The sequence below is a fragment of the Scylla paramamosain genome, chromosome 39 (genome assembly GCF_035594125.1).
Source record: "Scylla paramamosain isolate STU-SP2022 chromosome 39, ASM3559412v1, whole genome shotgun sequence".
NCBI lineage: Eukaryota > Metazoa > Arthropoda > Malacostraca > Decapoda > Portunidae > Scylla > Scylla paramamosain.
Genome location: NC_087189.1, coordinates 5,385,001 through 5,390,000, shown reverse-complemented (window position 1 = coordinate 5,390,000; position 5,000 = coordinate 5,385,001). Strand labels below are relative to the sequence as shown.

Genomic DNA, 5,000 nt, shown 5'->3' with positions numbered 1-5,000 from the left:
AGAAGAAGAAGAAGAAGAAGAAGAAGAAGAAGATGTGATGATGATGAGATTAAGAAGGAAGGAAGGAAGGAAGAAAGAAAGAAAGAAAGAAAGAAAGAAAGAAAGAAAGAAAGAAAGAAAGAAAGAAAGAAAGAAAGAAAGAAGGAAAGAGAGAAAGAAAGAAAGAAAGAAAGAAAGAAAGAAAGAAAGAAAGAAGGAAGGAAGGAAGGAAGGAAGGAAGGAAGAGAGAGAAAGAAGGAAAGAAAGAAAGAAAGAAAGAAAGGAAGGAAGGAAGGAAGAACGGATCACCTGAAGATCCGCCACCCCACAGGGATCACCTGAAGATCCGCCACCCCAGATTGTCTCACCTGAAGATCCGCCACCCCAGACTCTCTCACTTGGTTAGGTTAGGTTAGGTTAGGCTAGCCTAACCTAACCTAACCTAACCTAACAACATGAACGCATTAAAAAACTGAGTGGATATAAAAAAATGCAGAAAAAAGTTTACTTCATTAAAAGTATGGGATCACCTAAAGATCCGCCACCCCAGATTGTCTCACCTGAAGATCTGCCACCCCGAGTGCGGCTGGAGTGGCGGATCTTCAGGTGATCCGGAAGAACAAATTTGTTTTCTAGAAATGTAAACGCAACAAAAAAAAAAAAAAAAAAGGGGAAAGACAATACGATACAAAAGACAAAAGCAATGATCACAAAAATCAATTTAAATACCAAAACAGTAACAACAACAACAACAACAACAACAACAAAAGTAATAATAATACCCTATCTAGTCTGGTTCACCGTCTCCCTTATGAATCACCACACGATACACCTGTCATACATAATTACAAGGGATCACACACCCATACACATACACGCATACGTAAGCTTCTGATCCTCACGTATACAACACATACAATAATTCCAATTAGTACGTGGATTAGCACATTGATCCGTTACAAAATTTCAAATGACTAACGTAACTAATGGTCGGTCTCTCTCTCTCTCTCTCTCTCTCTCTCTCTCTCTCTCTCTCTCTCTCTCTCTTGCAGACAACACAGTCTTATCTTCTCTTGGCGATCCATCTCTCTCTGATCTCTATACAAACGCTGCCTTCTCGCCACCAAACAAGGCTTACGGAGACAAGGTGGATGGAGACATAGAAAAAACGTACATTAATCACAGTTTGGCAGTCACTTTGTTTACACTGGGCGGGGGGAGGGAGGAGAGGAGGCGGGGCTGCCGGGCGTACGACCAAGCGAGTGCGTGTTCGAAGCCGAGGTGAAATTGAGAACTTGCGAGAATGATTGAGAGACTGCGAGAGAGAGAGAGAGAGAGAGAGAGAGAGAGAGAGAGAGAGAGAGAGAGAGAGAGAGAGAGAGAGAGCTGCGCATCTCGTTTTATCCATTCTCCTTGATCAGCAATATTCGAACACTAGCATAGGTACAGAAATTCAGCACTGCTATCTCCGCTCCGGGTCTGTCTCTCATATTCCCTTTTCCCACCTGGCAATGAAAGGTCAGACACTAATACTTTATGGTCTGCCGGCTGGTTAACTGGCTCCAGCTCTTTCCCTTTCCTGTCATTCCGCTGAAAAAACATACTCCCTTCTACCACACACACACACACACACACACACACACACAGAGAGAGAGAGAGAGAGAGAGAGAGAGAGAGAGAGAGAGAGAGAGAGAGAGAGAGAGAGAGAGAGAGACACACACACACACACACACACACACACATATGCAGTGGATGCCAAAACCAACTTCATTCGCGAAAGAAAAGCAGCGAGACTATTTCAACGCCACAAACAAACACGGTCTCCAAACTGACAGGCGAAATGAGACAATGCGGGAGGAGGGGGGAGAGAGAGAAAAGAGAAAAAGAGCGAGGTGCAAAAAGGAGACAAGGAAGAGAACGGGGGAAATAGGAGAGACAAGGGGGGAGAGATAAGAGGAAGGTGGAAAAGGAGAGAAGAGGACGAAAATGGAATGAAAATTGGGACAAGGAAATACAGGTGACCGAGAGAGAGAGAGAGAGAGAGAGAGAGAGAGAGAGAGAGAGAGAGAGAGAGAGAGAGAGAGAGAGAGAGAGAGGAGTGGGGGTGCGCTGTCATACAGGTTAACAGAGAACAGGTGCAAGCAAGACTCGTGCCAAGAGGAAAGATGAGGAACAAGGAAAAAGAGAGAAAGCGGGAGGGAGGGAGAGAGAGAGAATGAAGAGGAGAGGAAGAGAAAGAGAGGAGGAAAAGATAAAGAGATAGATGGAAGTGTCACGCTGGTAAAAGATTAGCGAAAAAAATAAAATGTCCCTCGCGTTTAATCCTACCAGAGAGAGAGAGAGAGAGAGAGAGAGAGAGAGAGAGAGAGAGAGAGAGAGAGAGAGAGAGAGAGAGAGAGAGAGAGAGAGAGAACCACCACCACTGCACCATACACCATATAACACCTTTGCAAGGCTACCTGAGTTACCGTCCTCTTAACTTACAATTAACTAAGGTGAGGCAATGCGTTAGGGAGCAAAGGAGGAGGAGGAGGAGGAGGAGGAGGAGGAGGAGGAGGAGGAGGAGGAGGAGGAGGAGGAGGAGGAGGAGGAGGAGGAAAGGCAAAGGTCACAAATAGCATTTAAGACAAGAGGGGAAAGATAAGATGAGGAAAGGTGAGAGAAAAAGAGAAAAGGGTGGAAGATAAGAGGCGGAATGGAGGAGAGGGAAAAACAAGAGGGTAAAATGTAAAAGGGAAGAGGAAAGGTGAAGAAAGAAGAGGAAAACAAGGGAAAGAAATGGAAGATAGAGAAGTGGTGGAGTGGAGAAAGGAAATGACAAAAAAGGAGTAAGAGATAAGGGAGGAAAAATAGAAGAGAGAAGAAGGAAAAGAAAAATGGCAAGAAATAGAAGGAATGGGAGGCGAAAATATAATGAAAAGCACATTTACTGAGAGAGAGAGAGAGAGAGAGAGAGAGAGAGAGAGAGAGAGAGAGAGAGAGAGAGAGAGAGAGAGAGAGAGAGAGAGAGAGAGAGAGAGGCAAAGAATACCCCAAAACTTCTCCAATTCTAAGTCTGGCATATCATTTCCTCTTATTTTTTAATCTCAGAAAAGACTCGAGGAATTTAAGTGTACCCCACGTGCCTGCCCTCTGAGTCACACACACACACACACACACACACACACACACACACACACACACACACACCGCCACCATAACAAAGCAAAATAGTCAGGAGAAATAAGGTAGAATCGTATTTGCCTCTTTATCGCAACATTTAAAGCATTCCAATAAGCTTTGTTAACAAGAATCTCTCTCTCTCTCTCTCTCTCTCTCTCTCTCTCTCTCTCTCTCTCTCTCTCTCTCTCTCTCATTATTCATATTCTCTGACATTCCACACAAGAAAGAAAATTATTTATTGTTAAAATTTACAATGAAATTAAATAATAATGCAAGCTCATAATGTATTTGAGATTAAAACAAGTGTGTCCTTTTAATAAAATCCATAAAAAAAATCACTAACCCAGAGAGAGAGAGAGAGAGAGAGAGAGAGAGAGAGAGAGAGAGAGAGAGAGAGAGAGAGAGAGAGAGAGAGAGAGAGAGAGAGAGAGAATTCTTAATAACGCAGTATTACGTACAAATTTTCACATCTAAAATACTAAATAATTATGAAACCGACATTTAGACTGGAATGTTAAATAGTACATATTGCAGATATCCCCCCCAAAAAAAAAGTAGTGGTAGAGGAGGAGGAAGAGGAAGAAGAGAAGGAGGAGGAGGAGGAGAAGGAGGAGGAGGAGGAGGAGGAGGAGGAGGAGGAGGAGGAGGAGGAGGAGAAACAGCAGCAGAAATGACAGCAGCAGTAGCAGTATCTAGTAGTAGTAGTAGTAGTAGTAGTAGTAGTAGTAGTAGTGACACAACCACCACCACCACTACCAACAACAACAGCAATAACAGCAGTAGTAGCAGTAGCGGTAGTAGCAGTAAACCTTCTAAGCGGACTTCCTTATATTCTTTGCACGTTCCTTCAGTACTACCAGCAATGTTAGTAGCAGTAGCAAAGGTGATAGGGGCGCCCATAACTTTTAACTACTGTAGGGGAAGGAGGGACGCAGGAAGGGGGCAGGAGGGACACTAGAGGGGAGTGATGTTGGTGGGATTGTGGTATGGATTGTGGTAGACGATAGTGGTGTCGGTTACTGTGTCTTCAACATAGAAGCATTAGTTGTTGCAGTTACAAGCAATCAAGTGAGGGGTTGTTCAGTAATACAGAGTGGTTTTAGGAGGAGGCTTAACAATGCAAGAGATAGTAAAAACATGATTCATGAATATGTCACTATGTTTACTAGAATGAACAATGAGAGAGAGAGAGAGAGAGAGAGAGAGAGAGAGAGAGAGAGAGAGAGAGAGAGAGAGAGAGAGAGAGAGAGAGAGAGAGAGATACGAAAGGACCAGGACCAGAGAAGTAGAGATTATAGAAATCAATACGCTCTTACGTGCATGGAATTTCGCCTACATATTTCGTATTCCACACACCCACACACTCACACACAAACACACACACACAAAAGAGATAGCTAACAACAAAAGACGTCAACTAAAACACACACACACACACACACACACACACACACACACACACACACACACACACACACACACGGATAAAATACCTGAAGGATGCGGCTTACTAATAAAACACCTCTACAATAACACCTACCACCACCACCACCACCTCGACCACCATCACCACCACCTCTTATTACCTCCATAATTACTTGCCTGTGCTGGTCTTGGGTGATCTGTTGGGTGTAGCCGCCTCCACGGGTCGCCCATCCTCCCTCTACACTTGCCTCAGGGGCGTGGCACTAGCGGCAAGGCCACGACCTGCACTCAGCACACTCATCCACCGCGCACTGCAGAAGGGGACGGCGAGAGAAAGACACATGACCGGTAATGTCGATCTTTCTCTCTCCTTTTCCCCTTTACCGTTCGATTCCTTCACTTACAACTAGTTTCCCTATCACTGGAGGGGACGT

General features: G+C 44.3%; 1 protein-coding gene across 2 annotated transcripts in view; it reads right to left on the bottom strand.

The window, feature by feature from the left end:
• LOC135092109 (blood vessel epicardial substance-like) overlaps positions 1 to 5,000 on the bottom strand; it is an 18,850-nt gene that overhangs the window by 13,528 nt on the left and 322 nt on the right. For both annotated transcript variants that reach the window (XM_063990329.1, XM_063990330.1), the window contains exon 1: positions 4,744 to 5,000. This exon is cut by the window's right edge. The gene's annotated coding sequence lies outside the window, so the exon portion shown is untranslated. The remainder of the gene's footprint in view (positions 1 to 4,743) is intronic.